The 16,658-nt window shown below is 39.8% G+C and overlaps 1 protein-coding gene across 2 annotated transcripts in view; it reads right to left on the bottom strand.

Annotated features, from left to right (window-relative positions):
• The window catches only part of LOC149310020 (cyclin-Y), a 122,431-nt gene that overhangs the window by 94,262 nt on the left and 11,511 nt on the right, over positions 1-16,658 (bottom strand). The gene's annotated exons all lie outside the window — the stretch shown is intronic.

Genomic DNA, 16,658 nt, shown 5'->3' with positions numbered 1-16,658 from the left:
TTATCTGTGTAGAGAGTAATAAGGCTACTACTTCACTTTTATCCCCAGCTTGATAACTGCACATTGAGTTTTGGAATATCTGCACATGTTATTAAGTATGGATAGCTTAGGAAATCTCTAAATTTAGTCCCAATCCACATAAGACTTTTTTAAAAATTGTCAAGTGTGAAAGACTTGCAAATAATTATACAGACTACCATGTATACAGAGCAACAAGTAAAACAGTAAGGCAAATCTATTCTACCAGAGAATTAAGTATTATCTGTGCTTATCTATAAAATCATCTGCTACTGTTTATGAATAGGTGGACTGGGAAAGAAACATAATGCAAGCTTAGGGATTAACTGCTGTGTTCAAGCATTTAAGAAGGATGCAAACCCACAGATAAATGATTGCATTAGCAATATTCCTTGGGATTTTCCAGACAATTAAGAGTGTTTGAAGTTCTGAAAACAGGGAATCAAATGATCACATTATGTTGAGCAGTTGGATTATACAAAGCCTTACGCCAAACTGAAAAATGTTAATAATTACAACCAGACATGTAAAGGCAAATTTTGATCTGGACACTTTCTTCACATCATTAACAACCTCAGATTCTACACCCTGTTGGGAACAAGTTGTTTAATGCAAGATGAGCATCAAGTGAGTGCTATGCTCTAAAGAGGTACATGATGAAGTAATCTTAAATTTAAATTAAAGCATTCTGGATTCTGCTCAGAACATCTATCCCAAACCTGCTGCTTTTCTGATATTTTACACTATAGCAGTACCATGGCGGCTGGGGCTGATGGTATTGTCCAGATCTTTTGGAGAGCATCAGGTTGGGGAATGTGACTAAGCTGATCCTAATGAATTATGTAAATTTCTTAGCTGCTCATGCAAGCTAAAAAGCAGCATAAAATCAGCTAATAGAGAGAAGGAGAGGGAAAGAGAGAATATCTGTGTGACATCCATGACTCATTGGAACATCATGCCAGATACCTCAAAATCTGACAGTATATTCTTGGTTATTATCCAAGCTGCAGTGCTGAGTTTTGATTCAAACATTCAAAGGGGGACTCATCAGGGAATCATGGTAGATGCCTCAAAAACTGTCAAAATGCTTCTTTGTTGTTGTTGTCCAAGTTGCACTTAACCATTTCAAGTAAAAACACACACAAAAAAAACAACAACTAGAAATATCAGGTAGGACCCATCCTAGAAGCAAACAGTGAAGACTGCAATAATTAATAATAATATCACAGTAGGTGGTTTGAAATTTGACAAAGTGTATTTATTTTTTTATTATTATTATTAAAAATACTCTTTACATATGTATATACATACACAAAAGAAAAAGAAAAACAATCTTGATACATCTCAATCGTCATCTTAGTTACATCTCTTCCCTCCCCCCCAAAAAACAAACAAACAAACAAACAAAATAAAGTAAACCAACACACAAGAGAAGCCTCCGGTATCGATTCCCTCTGCTTAATCACATAGTAAATTGTTCTTCTATCCAGCTGTTAATTTATACTTTCATTCCTCGATTCATGGTCAGCTTTCCCTACTACATCTCTCTACAATGTTCCATGATCCATAACTGTTTGGCTGAGCGGAACTATGGTTTCCACATCTCAATCCTTTATCTTGTTTACTCTATTAATTCTAAATCGTCTGGGAGTACCACCTCTCCTTCTACCTATCCTCCAGGGAGGCTTCCTCTACTCCACTCCTATCATTACCTGACCTCAGTTTTATACATGGACTCTGAGAGCCTAAAGTCTTTTTTTTTTTAATGTTTCTATTTAGAACCATCGTTTTTCACAATACTGTAATAGGGGTTTCCATATATCCTCATAATTTGCCTCATAATTTGCCTCGTATTTGTCTACATCTCTTAAACGTATGGTAATCATGTCCATCTCCATCAAGTCCATTGCCTTTATCAGCCATTCATCAACATCAATCTCTCCCTGATTTTTCCAATTTCTGGCAATTACAATTCTTGCAGTCGTAATAAGATAAAGTACAGGTTTCAGATATTTTCTTACCTCACTATCAGTAATGATATTCAACAAATATATTTCTGGTATTAATTTCACCCTTATATTATACATACTCCTTATACAGTTATATACCTCTTTCCAAAATTTTTGAATGACTGGGCATGTCCACCACATGTGATAGAAAGTTCCCAATTGCTTACCACACCTCCAACAATTCATCTCTCTGGTTTTATACATTTTAGCAATTCTAACCGGTGGTAGATACCATCTATGTAACATCTTTATAAAGTTTTCTCGAATATCAACGCACACTGTGAAGTCCAGATCTTTACCACACGCTCTTTCCCAATTTTCCAAACTAATATTCCTGCCTATATTTTTAGCCCACTCAATCATACTAGGTTTGATAGTTTCTTCTTCCACATCTATTTTTAAACAAAATTTATATAATCTTGAGATCGTCCCCTTACTATCATTGTTTTCTTTCATTATTATCATATCTAATTCTGTTTTTTCCACTGTTATTCCATATTGTTTCATATCATCTTTGAATCTTCCTAATAACTGCCTATATGTAAACCAACCCATGTCTATTCCCTCCTGTTCCAATTGTTCCCTGCTTTTCATTTGAATCTTTCCCTTCACATTTTCCACCAGATCTTTATATTTCAACCATCCTCTATCAATTAATTTACTTCTTTTCATGAAAGCTTCGTGTGGTGATGCCCATATCGGAATGTCTATAAATTTTCCCTTTATGTTTGGCCCAAATTCTTAACAGAGTTCTTCTAATTATATGATCGTTGAATTCTTTATTTTGTGTTAATTTCCCATACCATAGGTATGCATGCCACCCGTATCCAATGTTGAAACCTTCCAGATTTAACAGGTTTTCATTTTCCAATCTAGCCCATTCCAAAATCCATTCCAGGCAATTTGCGTGAAAATATAATCTTAGATCCGGGAGAGACAGTCCCCCTCTCTCCCTTACATCCACCAATAACTTCCATTTTATTCTCGATTTCCTTCCCGACCAAATACATTTCTGCAGGTCCTTTCTCCACTGATTGAAAACCTTTTCGTTTACTATCACTGGCAGGTTTTGGTAATAGTACATTAATTTAGGTAAGATATTCATCTTTATTAATGAAATTTTCCCCATCAAAGATAGTTTTAGTTTGGACCATTTTAACAGTTTCTTTTTGATCTCCTGCCATGTTTTCTTGTAGTTGTTTTCAAATAATTCCAAATTGCGGTTGGTGACTACAATACCTAAATATTTAATTTTTTTTCTGTATTTGGATATTTGTTATCTCATTTAATTTCTTCTTTCCTCCTTCATCCATATTAAGTGTTAGCAATGCTGATTTGTTTTTATTTCATTTTAAGCCCGCCCAGCGACCATATTTCTCTATTATTTCAATAGCTTTAGGGATGTTTTTCAAGGGGTCTTCCGTTATTAGTGCTATATCGTCTGCATATGCCATGATCTTGATTTTGTTGCCTTTTATCAATGTTCCTTTTAATTGTCTCTCATTCCTTATCTTCTGGCATAGGATTTCTAAACACATAATAAAAAGGAGCGGGAACAGCGGGCACCCCTGTCCCGTGCCCTTTTCAATTTTAAATTCTTCTGTTTTACTACCGTTTATTATTATTTTTGCTTTTTGATCCTTGTATATTTGCTTTATCCACAATGCTATATTATCTCCCAGATCCAATTTTTTTATAAGTTCGAATAGGAATGTCCAATTTAAATTGTCAAAAGCCTTCTCCGCGTCTGCAAACAAAATAGCCGATTCTTTTCCTGGATTTTTTTCATAGTATTCAATTAAATGTATGATTGTTCTCATATGTTGTTTTGTATGTCTCTTTGTGAGAAAACCACATTGATTTTGATGAATCCAATTGTTTAATATTTTTTAACCTTTCTGATATAATGAATGCAAAAATTTTGTAGTCACTATTTAGCAGAGATATTGGCCTGTAGTTTTGCACGAGTGTCTTACCCTTATCTTCTTTCGGTATTACCACCAAGTTAGCCTCCTTCCATGTATCTGGAATTTCCACCGTTTTTATGTCATTAAATGTTTTTTGCAGTGGTTCACATAATTCCTCACAGAATATTTTATAATAGCCAGCTGAAAAACCGTCAGGCCTGGGTGATTTTCCATTTTTCATTTTACTAATTGCTTGTTTTATCTCTGTTAGGGATATCTCATTGTTAAGTTGTTCCTTCATCTCTTTCGTTAATTTAAATTTATCTGTGTCTTCTAGATATCTCTGTATCTTTGTCTCTATTTGTTTCTCTTCTTGTTGACTTTTATATAATTTTTGATAGTATTTTAAGAAGATTCTTTTTATCTCTTTCAGGTCCGTATAGCTTTTCCCCTCTTCTTTAATTTCGGCTATCATATGTTTCTCTTTTTTCTTCCAAACTTTCCTTGCAAGGTATCTGCCAATCTTATTTCCAAACTCAAAATGCTTTTGTTTTAGAAATTTCATCTTTTTTGTTAATTCTTTACTCATTTTATTATCTAATTGCTTTTTCAAGAATGCTAGTTGTTTTTTGAGGTTTTTATTTTTCCCCCTGGATTCAATTAACTCCTTTTCCTTTTCCTGGGTTTTTCCCGAAATCTTTGTGATCTCCACTTTTCTTTCTCTTTTCTTTTCCGCTCCTTTTTTCATTATGTGGCCCCTAATCACCGCTTTAGAAGCATCCCAAATTACTTTCATCTTTATGTTAGGGTCCATATTCTCTTTGAAATATAGCTTGATTTTTTCTCTGATTTGTTTCTGAATTTTTTCGTCCTTTAATAAATTCTCATTTAATTTCCAGGCCAGGTCCTTCTTGCTTTGTTTTATCTCTAATATTATTTGGTTATGGTCCGATATCTTGTTCACTTTTATTTTCACATCTTTGATTTCATTAATGAGATTTTTTTGTGATAAAAAACATATCAATTCTTGAAGCCGAGTTATGGGGGGCTGAATAAAATGTAAAATCCTTAATGTTTTGAAATTTATATCTCCATGGGTCAATGAGTGAATAATATTCTTGTAATTCAAAAAATTTATTAGGTAATTTCCCCTGCCGAATTTGAATTTTCTTCCTTGATTGTCTATCTATTTTAGGGTCTAATACGCCATTCCAGTCTCCCATATAAATCTGTTGATCAAAGTCATATCTTTGTAGTTGTTTTAATAGCTTCTTGTAGAAATCGCCTTTATTCTGTAGTGGGCCGTATATCCCCAAAATCAATGTTTTCTTTCCATTTATTTCAGTCTCTATTCCAATATATCTCCCATTTACATCATTGAGTATTTCCTTAGCTACGATTGTGTTTTTGACATAAATGGCCACTCCGTTTTTCTTTTTTTCCCCTGAACTTATGAATGCTTGACCCAATTTTGGATTCCTTATATATTTTGTATCTTTCAGTCTTATTTTGGTTTCCTGTATACTTACAATTTCAACATTTTCTTTCTCTAATTCATGGAAAATTTTCTTTCTCTTGTATGCTGTATTCATTCCTTTCATGTTCCATGAAAGGAACTTCATCTTTTTACTTGATTAGTTTTACTTTATATTATTGCTCCTCCTCCTTCTCCTTGTTCTTCTTCCTCTCTTTGCCGCTCTTCCTCCATGTCCAGACCAAGATCTCTTAAGTCGAGATCTCCCACCGCTAATCCTCCAACAGCCCCTTTCTCTTCTTCTTGTAGATCTTCTCTATTCACTTCTTCAGTGTCGGTTTTCTTTGCTACCTCCAGGAAACCATCTTCTCCTCTCTCTTCGGCTTTCTGTCTTTCCATCTCTCTTCTTTCTCTGTTTCTTTCTTCCTCCTCTCTGAACCATTTATTGTAGAAAGTCTTTGCCTTTTCTGGTGTATCTATCTTCATCTGTTTCTGCTTCCATAAAAAGGATACTCCCTCCAGGGGTTCCCACCTATATCTGATTTTTTTCATTTGTAGCATTCTTGTTAATAACGTGTAGTCTCTCCTTCTCCTTAACGTCTCAGCCGGCACATCTTTAAAAAATTTTATTTCCACTCCATCTATTGTCACTCTTTTGTCATAGCTTTCTTGTATAACTTTGTCCTTGAACCTCTCCCTTATGATATAAACCACGATATCCCTGGGCAAGTTCCGATTTCTCGCTGCAGTAGAGTTTATGCGAAATATCTTATCCACTTCTGCATCCACATATTCTATTGTACTCATAAGTAGTTCAGCCAACATTGGGATAACTGACAAAGTGTATTTATGAATGAATGAATGAATGAAAGTTTATTTCTATACCGCTATTCCTTACAGATCACAGCGGTTTACAACATCTACATCAAAGACAATATAACAACCCATGTCCCAACAATACAAAAACCCACCCATAGCAATTAAAAACAATACAAAATAATCTAAAAACATTTCATACCCTCATTCACAGTCTAAAACCAATTAAAACCATGCAAAAAAGATAGCTGGATCAAACAATATGCACCAAGGGGGAGAAAGAATGGTCATTAAGGCACATGGGGGAAGGCTTGATGAAAAAGAAAGATCTTCAAATTTTTCCTAAAGAGATCTAGGGAGGTTGCTGAGCGGAGCTCATCGGGCAAAGAGTTCCAGGTCTGAGGGGCAATGATGGAGAAAGCCCTTTGTGAAGAAGACACATACCTCGTCTTAGGAACTCTTAAAAGATGTTTTCCGCCCGATCTGAAAGTGCAGGGCGGACTGTATGGGGAGAGACGGTCCTCCAAGTACCCTGGGCCCAAGCCATTTAGGGCTTTATAGGTTATAACCAACACCTTGTATTGCGCCCGGAAGCGAATGGGCAGCCAATGTAGGTCTTGCAATATAGGTGTTATATGGCTGGTCCTGGAACATCCAGTGACCAGCCTTGCTGCCATATTCTGAACCAATTGTAGCTTCCACGTTTGGTACAAGGGTTGTCCCATGTAGAGCGCATTACAGAAATCCAACCGAGAGGTTACCAAAGCATGTACCACCATTTCAAGGTCCCCCCGGCCCAGGTAGGGTCGCAGCTGGCGTATCAGCCGAAGCTGATAAGAGGTGCTCCTGACCATCACGTCCACCTGAGCGGCGAGTCCAGAAGCACCCCGAGACTGCGAACTGAGTCCTTCAGGGGGAGCGTGGCCGCGTTCGGGACAGGTGGACAAATATCCATCCCCGGGCCCGGGGAACCTATCACGAGTACTTCCGTTTTCTCTGGATTCAAGCTGAGTCTGTTTTCCCTCATCCAGCCCATTACCGACTCCAGACAGGCATTTAGAGGAGAGATGCCATCCCTAGTCACTGCATCAGTCGGAGATACAGAGAAACATATTTGGGTGTCATCAGCGTACTGATAACACCACGCCCCGTGCAGGGACGTAGCCAGGATTTTAGGAAGGGGGGAGTTCAGACTAAGTGCCACCATTATAATGGGGCTTGGGTGCAGCGGCGCAGCAGCACATACCATTCATTTTTCTAATGGAAAGGGGGTCCGGACCCCAAGATCCCCCCTTGGCTACATCCCTGCCCCATGTCTCCGGATGATCTCTCCCAGCGGCTTCATGTAAATGTTAAATAGCATGCGGGACAAAATCGCTCCCTGAGGGACACCAGATGTAAGGGCCCTCTTGTCGGAGCGACAGTCCCCCAGCTGCACCATCTGGAATCTTCCTGAGAGGTAGGAACGGAACCACTGGAGAGCAGTGCCCCCGATACCTAACTCCCTCAGGCGTTCCAGAAGGATACCATGGTCAATGGTATCAAAGGCTGCTGAGATGTCCAAAAGCACTAACAGGGACACTCTACCCCTGTCCATGCCCAGACGGAGATCATTGACCAGGGCGACCATGGCAGTCTCAACTCCATAGCCCGCCCAGAAGCCGGTTTGAAATGGGTCTAGAACAGGGGTAGGCAACCTTTTTGAGCCGGGGGCCGGGTTGCTGTCCCTCAGACAACTGGGGGGCCGAAGCCAAAAAATAAATAATTAAATAATTTTTTTAAAAAAATTAAATATATAAATAAACCAGGGCAAATGTAGGACAAAATTTTCAAATGGAAGACACTTTTTTAAAAAAAATGGAGGACACGCAAAAAAAATTGCTGATTTTTTAAAATATGTTAATATAAATGCATGTTTCTGAGGCTTCTATAGACAATTGCCCCCCAAAGGCCCTGGCGGCAATCGGCGGCAGGACCAGGCTGGGGCCGGTCCCAAGGCCTCGCCGGGCCGCATCCGGCCCGCGGGCCGCAGGTTGCCTACCCCTGGTCTAGAAAATCCGTTTCATGCAAGATCCCTTGAAGCTGGAAGGCAACTGCCCTCTCGATCACCTTCCCTAAAAAAGACAGCAGCGAAACAGGCCGATAATTATTCAGAATAAGGGGGTCTAAGGAGGGCTTTTTTAATAGAGGTTTTACAATGGCCGCTTTTAAACTCAATGGAAACCGCTCTTCCCAGAAAGATGAATTAATAATCTGGCGTAACATCTCTGTCACAGCCGTTCTCCCCTGAGCTGCCAACCATGAAGGGCAGGGATCGAGAGAGCACGTCGTCTTCCTAATGCTACAAAGAATCTTGTCCACATCCTTGGTACTGACAGACTCAAAATGATCCAGTACAACAGTCCACGGAAGCTCTGGACACCTCTACTCTAGATTCTGAACTAATACAGGCATCAGGATCACTCAAGTTATAGTGGCTAGTTTCAAGTTGAAATTCCAAAGGGGAAGATTTGCCTAGAAGCAAAAATGTGTTAGGATTTAAGGATACAAACAGGAGAGGGCTCTATGATGCCCTGCTGCTAAGATTTCTTGATACAGGACAAAATATTTAAAACCCAAGAGAGGGCTAAGGCACTGCTGCAAAGATTTTGGAGCATAAAATAAAGGCAAGAAAACAGGAGAAGGTGAAGGCACAGTTTCTTGTATCTGATCAGAAAAGGGTGGGAAAAGTTGAGAGTTCACCCAGGTACTGCTAACTTTTTGTATGTTTATATGCTAATTTTATACTGTTTAAATTAAATGTTTTAAACTGTTTAAAAATTATTATTGTAAGTTTTTTAAATGTTTTTATCTTGCAAGCTTGGGTCCCATTCTGGGAGAAAGGTGGCATGAAAATGAAATAAATAAATAAATCTAAGAAACTTGAAGTTTAAAAATGTTGAGACCTCACATTAAAAAAAAAGGGGGGGGTCAGACATTTTACCCCATACATTTGGGATATGAGTCTAGGCAGGGGTGGATACTCTTCACTGCCTGTAGTCCTGTGTCTTGCTTCAGCTGCCTGGAGGTATTTTAAGGAAAAGCATTTGAATAAAGATTTCTGGACAGGTAGATTAGTAAGTTGTGTAGATGTATTAACAAAGTTCTTCTAAATAGAGCAAATATGTTTAAAGGCAGTGTTGGGGGGGGGGGGGGGAGAAAAAATTAACAATGTTCCTGCTCTTCCATAGTCTATTTCTATTTTCACCATTACTAATTGTTTAATTCCCCACCAATAGGGCCAGGGTGAGGCCTTTTCTTGCTTAGCCCATATACCATTGGTGTTTGTAGTACAGTGGTACCCCGGGTTACGAAAATAATTCGTTCCGCCGCCGCTTTCATAACCCGAAAGGCTTTCGCAAGCCGAAAAGCCATAGGCGCTAATGGGGAAAAGCCGCGATTTGGTGCGAAATAGCGCCGAAAAGCACCAAAAGTTTTTTCGTAACCCGAAAAAACTTTCGTAACGCGGAACAGTTTTTTTAATTAGATTTTTTTCGTAACCCGGAAATTTCGTAAGGCGGCGCATTCGTATCCTGGGGTACCACTGTATTTCCATAATTTCAGAAATTTATAAACCAATCCTATGAAAATATACCCAGATACAAGCACAATATATGTTCAAGAATTCTTAAATAAATGTGTATAGGACTGCAATCTTTGTTAATGAATATATGTTGGGCAGCCTGTTAGCATGATCTGCAAGTGTTCTACAGTTGTCCTATAGCAGGGCGTGAGTAACTGTGGAAGGCTAGGAGGCTGCATTACAGGCCTGCCACAACCCATCACTGTTAGTTGCAGGTCTTCCAGTAATTTCTGAGTTATGATGACCCTAAGGCTAACCTATTATGAGATTTGTTCAGAGGGGGATTGCCTTTCTCTTCCTCTGAGGCTGACAGAGTGTGACTTGCCCAAGGTCACCCAGTGGGTTTGCATGGCTGAACTCTGGTCTCCAGAGTCATGGTCCAATGCTCAAACCACTATACCACACTGGCACACACTAGTGTCTCTTCTGTTACAGCCCCTGAAAAAAAAAAGGGGGGGGGTTGTTACTAAATGCTCTCTGTGGAGCTTGGAGGCATTTTCACCATGTTTAAGGCCCAGGAAAGGCCTTTTTTTTTATAACAGGAAAAGAGCAGAAGACGCTTCTTGTTCATTTCTTGTCTCAAAACAGGCCTCTTCTGGGTCTACATTCACTCAGGATTGCCAAAATACAGCAGGCCCTTGGTATCCATCCGCTGGGGTTTAGTTATCCATGGATACCAAAATCCATGGATGCTCAAGTCCCATTATTTACATTGGTGTAGTAAAATGGTGTCCTAAAGTGTCCAAATAAATGTTGGCCAGGATGGTGTGGTGGTTTGAGTGTTGGACTACGATTTCTGAGACCAGGGTTTGGTTCCCAGCTCTGCCATGCAAACCAGTGGATGACTTTGAGCAAGTCACATGCTCTCAGCCTCAGGGGAAGGCAATGGCAAACCTCTTCTGAACAAATCTTGCCAAGAAAACCCCATGATGGGGTCGCTCTAGCTTCACCACAAGTCAGAAACTATTTGAAGGCAAGCAACATACACACTTTCACTTTAACATTACATTTTTAAAAAATATTTGTACACTACGTAGTATGGTGAGTAAAGCTGAATCCCAGCCCCCTGAAGGGGGCAACCCTCAAAACCAGACCTTTAGGCGATCCTCCCTTAAACACCTTTAGACAATTCTCCATAAAGAAGTTATTTATTAATCAACAAAACCTGCTTTTCCTCACTTCAAAGAATGCCAGTTAGGGTTTGTGGGGAAGATAATTAAAATAGCACAACAGAGACACCTGTAAAGAGAAGCCCTTTGCTCACAGAACTTCATTTTCTCTGCACAGAATCATTAGCTAATGGAAATTGTCCCCATAAGAAGAAGTGAGAGCTTTAAGCACAAGGTCATACTAAAGAAATTATGAAAGGACATTAATAAGGCAAGAATGAAACTTGCTTGCTAAGTAATGATCATTTTTGCTCTCTTTTGCTTCTTATATCACAATTTAAATTGGAGAGAGGCGTGATTAATTGATTTATTTACTTCATATCCCACTTTTCTCCCAGCACAGGATTCAAGGCAATGTATAATCTTTTAAAAAACAACAACAATGGTTTCATTCTCTGCATATTTACTACATCCAAGAAACTATGTATGATACAATCAGCATGTTCAGAGTCTCCTCTTAAATTAACCCTAATCAACATGTTCAATTTTAATAGGGTAATAAACATTATTTTGCTAGAAGATGCCGTCCCACTCTTTATAAAAGGAGCCTGTAACACGGATGAGAGCTACCATGAAAACCTACTGGGTGATTTTGGGAAATTTACACTGTCTCAGCCTCAGAGGAAGGCAAAGGGAAACCCCCCTCTGAACAAACTCTGCCAAGAAAATTCCATGATAGGTTCATCATAAGTCAGATATGATTTGAAGGCATAAAACAGCAGCAACAACAAAATAATAATAATAATGATGATGATGATGATGAAAAACACAATGAATTAAAGCAGCAAGCTATTTTTCTCCTTAAATCACTTAAGTGAGTAACAACAACAAATTACTTTTCAAACACTATAATGAGTAACAGGTTCAAATTAGTTTTAAAGGGAAGATTGCCAGGCCCTGGCCAATCACAGAAAACTCTCGAACACCAATGATAAACTCCAGCCTATGAATCTGAATAGTCCTGTACAGACGTGTCTTGTTGTATGCCGTCACTTTCAACTTATGGTGTGAACATGTCATGGGGTTTTCTTGGCAAGATTTGTTTACCTTTGCCTTTCTCTGAGGCTGAGAGTGTGCAACTTGACCACGGGCACGCAGTGGGTTTCCATGACTGAGCCAGGATTCAAACCCCAGACTCTAGAGTCACAGTCCAATGCTCGAACTACCACAGCAAATCATAGCCTGGTGTTGTATCTGAATGACAAACAAAGATTTGACACCTAATTAAAAGTGGGAAGGGAATAAATAATTAAAAGTGGGAAGGGAAATCAAAAAAGTGCAAGAAGGGGAAAACATACATGACTACACAACTCATTTATATAGCATCAAATCATAGTGTGACATCTGAACTAATCCATTAACTCCAACAACAAAACTAAACAGATATAGATATAAGCACAGCTGTAAATATAGTTATAGATACAAACACAGATAAATATCACCAGAGAAAATGGAAAAATATTTGCTTCCCTCAGTGCAATTCATAGCCATTAGTCTGATATCCTTCTTCATCAGAGAGGAAAAGACTAGAGTTTAGACTCGCATTATCCCATATTAGCACACCTAAACTTTGTGCTCTATGGTGGAAGCCCTTTTCACCTGGGTCCTGCCATCCTCAGAGGCACATGTGGTAAGGACAAAAGAAAAGGCTTTCTTGGTGGTTGCTTCCAGGCTGTCGTACTCCTTTGCATGGGAGGCTAGACTTGTTTCTTCCCTGTTGCTATACCAGTAGCAGGTAAAGACAATTCTTATTCAGGTGAGCTTTTGGCAATTGACTAGTTTCCAAGGAAGAGGTTTTTAATGCTTGAGTATTGTACTTTCTTTACTGGTGTGGGGCCACCTAAAGTATACAGCTCCTAGAGGGGTGCCGCCATTTTAAAAAACAAAAAGGCAGCCGGAGCGGCGCCAATCGACGGCGCAATCGGTGGCAGGGGCGAGCGCGGGCCAGTCCTAGAGGCTTCGCGGGCCTGCACAAGAGGATGAAACAGCTCAATACTGTCACACTGACTGGCAGTAGCCATCTAGGGTTCCAGGTAGGATTATTTTCTACTGGAAAATCTCCTTCCAGTAGAAAACCACTGTTTGAGAGGAGACGACACATAGTAAGCTTTCCCACTGTCTGCATTTTACCACCCTAGAGTCTACTTCTAGTCTGGCTCACTTCTACTATTGCCATTGGTTTATATACAGCCATGTCAGATAGATAGCCTGGCTGGTTGGCGAGGCAATATAGTAGTTTGCATAGAACTGGTGTGTTTGATAGAGCTGCACAAATTCAAAGATCAAATCACACTTGCCTGTGAAATTCACATGGTGATCATGTGGTCAGTCATCATTTCTAACCTAACTCACACAACTGTTGTGAGGGGTGCGCCATGTATATCACCTGGAAGGAATAGGATGAAAATGCATTAATAAATGCCACATGCAGTCTTCAAAGGTGTCTCTCCTGTTCGAATTACATCCTTCCTCATATTTCTTTCAGTGAGATACTGATAAATCTAGTTTTAAACATATAGGTGTGCCACCTAATTTGGCTGTAGCAATTTTGGTCACACCAAGTGTTTGCTAACCAAGGTATATCCTGAAGACCAGCAATGGCATTGGTTTAGTAATCCTTCCACCAATGCAGATCAGAACTATTTCACACCATCATTAATCCCACTGCTGCAGAGGGCAATTTGTCACGTAAAGGCCAATCTTCAATTGAAGATCCTCTCTGAATTTAGCTAGCTGGTCCTTGGACAGCAGACATGATGACGTGCACCACTGGGGTGAGGCCCCAAGTCTTTCAGTTTGCTAGAATATGTTATAACTTGAATTTTGCTGGCACAGACTTTGTGACTCCATATCACGTGGCATTTCCATGCCAGATGAGGTGCCAGAGTAGGAATTGGTGAAAAACTCTGGATATACTGCTAGGTATGTTTTTTTTTTTTTTTTTTTTTTTTTTTTTGTCAGCAGCCTTTGGCAACAACAAACACCAACTAGTGGTATGATCCTATACATGCTTACTGAGAAATAAATACCACTGTAAATGAGTGCAATCTAATCTTATAATGTTAAGTCTGCATAAAGGCTACATACTGAAAGTCTCTACTTATCCTGCTTGTCTCTTCAGCAATTGCCTTGGGAACATAAAGGTATTAAAACCTCCACCCCTTAACAATAACAGAGACTCAAAGAAAGTTCATGCTTTTTATTTTTATTTCTTTGCAGTGAAGCAATTTCTACTAGTTCCTGTCAAATAAAGCAATTTATTTCACTGGCTAGAATGTAATCTCTTTTAGCAGGTACTCCAAGCTAATACACCAAGTTCTAACTGAGACTGAGAGATGCCTATCAGAATGGCTGCTAGTAAGAGAATATTCTGAAGGCAGTCCCTGGAATCAACAAAGACAATTTGGGCAATTTTACCACTCTTCACACAAGAAAGGATGGAGAAATCGTATTTTCAAACATGTCTCATTGACTATAAGACATTAAAGGAGGTCAACAATTCTGCAGCAGGACCTGGGAGATTATGCCAACGTAATACTCTGATTAAAGATATAACTCACCAGGCACACCTAACTGAAATGCAAGTATAGCAGAAGTATTTAGTGGATTGCACTGAAGGTGCATGCGCACACACACAGGGTTCTCCCTTATGAGACGAAAATAAAACCACTTTCAAAATGACCATCTAAACAGTGTGCAGTCTTGTGCAAAGCAGCCTGCTTTGCAAAAAGTCATAGGCGCGTTACAAACGCGCGCATAGTACGCGCTCTGCGCGTACTAGGGTTAAGAAGAGCCATCTCTTCCTCACGGCCCCCAACCCTAGTACGCATAGAGCACGTAAGAGATGGTGCCGCCTGTCCACATGGGGGCTGCCATCTTTACGTAGCGGACGCTCTGCATCCGCACGTCACGCCCCAGATATGATGCCGCAAGTGCGCGACTAGCGCCTCACAGCGTCACATCCGGGACCCAGGAAGGAGCGTGATTTTCACGCTCCTTCTTTGCTGCGTCTGGGAACCGTGCTGTTTGGCTGCTGCGGTTCCTGGACGCAGCAATCAGCGGCGGCAGCAGACTGCCGCAATCCAGCGGTCTGTAACGCGCCATAGTCAGCTTTCTGAATGTGAATACTGTTTGTTAGTTCAAATGCTGCATAGCACGGGGTGGGGGTAGGATAAAGGGAATGAAAAGCCCTGGGTAGTGTCACCCTGGAATAGATGACAAAAAAATATGCAACTGATATGAACTCCTGTGAAATCTAAATACACAAGTCCTTGAATGTGGGGCAGGGGAACAGATATAGATCCCTTTCTCCTAAGTAGAAACAATTCTCTTCAGTACCAAGATGGTAAGGAGTCTCATATATTTTATGTTATTATTGGCATACCAGAGTACAGCCATCCTCTTCCAAAAGCAATAGGCAAGAAACTGATCCTTCATGGCAGAGACATTGAAACAGAGACAAACTGCTGTATGCAGGTCTTCCTGATTTGAATAAACATCTACTACCATTTTACAAACCTTTTCCTGCTCCCTAGTACAATTTATATTTTTGGTTCTGAGTCCAATACTAAATGTGTGTTCAGTTCTGGTGCACTAGATACTGTCCAAAAATGCAGAGGTAATATAGTTTTTGTACAAGGGCTCACAGCAGGGATATCCAGCCTCCAGCTTCTGGTCAGATAAAACTCCCCCATCTGATCAAAACTGCTGCTGCTGTTGCTTCTTATACCTCTTATGATTAATAATCAGAAATACCTAGACCTTTAAAGCCTAAGAACCAATTACATGGAATTTAGCTCTGGTTTTCAATTTTCAAATGAATGGTAAAAGAATGGAACAAAGCTGAAGGAAACAGAAGCGTGAGCCTCATGAATGATTATAGACTGCACAGCAGGGGGCTGACTAGACAGCTCTCAGGGTCCATTCCAGCACTGTTAAGGATAGGAATATCAAATAACAGCAAAGAGCAGAGAAAAATTAAGAGCAGAACTGGTATTTTAATCAGCCATCTGGCAATCTTGCTTCAGGCTCAGTACTAGTATCTAATTGTGTAAAGAAGTCTGAGCTGAAAGGTTTTATTGACCACATACTTCCAAGGACTTACCACCTTCCTGACTCATCAAAATCCCCAACACCTCTTACCAAGGAACAGTGAATATTCCTATTTGTTAAAGTGGGTGGGGAGAGTTCAGACTCAGAAGTAATTCCAGCCTTGGGGTACATCAACCTCCCCCATCCTGATATCCTCTCAAGCATGGTGGACTGCAGCTGCCAGCATAGCTAATGCCCATGCTTGCTGGGATTTATTTATGTGTGTTGTAATTCAATACATCTGGAGGGCACCCAGTTGAGAAAGGCTGGAGTCAGTGGCATTACTATGGGGGTGCAAACCACACCAGGTGACACCTGAAGAGGAGGGGGTGACACCATTCTCCTCAAACACTGGCATTTTTGCAGAAATAGGCTGCGGCAATCTCCTGTGTCCCTTTGAAATGCTGGATAGGGTAAGTGGGGTGAAGCTAAGTGGGAGGAGAAAGTAGAGGCCCCAGTTTTAAAAAATAATGAAATTTTAACTTTTACTTTTTTGTAATTATTACATTTTTTTAAAAATGAGTATTCTTTTAAAATTTTGTTTTAAAACAT

Source organism: Sceloporus occidentalis, unplaced genomic scaffold (genome assembly GCF_023333645.1).
Source record: "Sceloporus occidentalis isolate IW3139 unplaced genomic scaffold, rSceOcc1.0.p SCAF_7, whole genome shotgun sequence".
In the NCBI taxonomy this organism is placed as follows: Eukaryota; Metazoa; Chordata; class Lepidosauria; order Squamata; family Phrynosomatidae; genus Sceloporus; species Sceloporus occidentalis.
The sequence above is the reverse complement of the archived record's forward strand: the minus strand, read 5'-3'. Positions and strand labels throughout refer to the sequence as shown.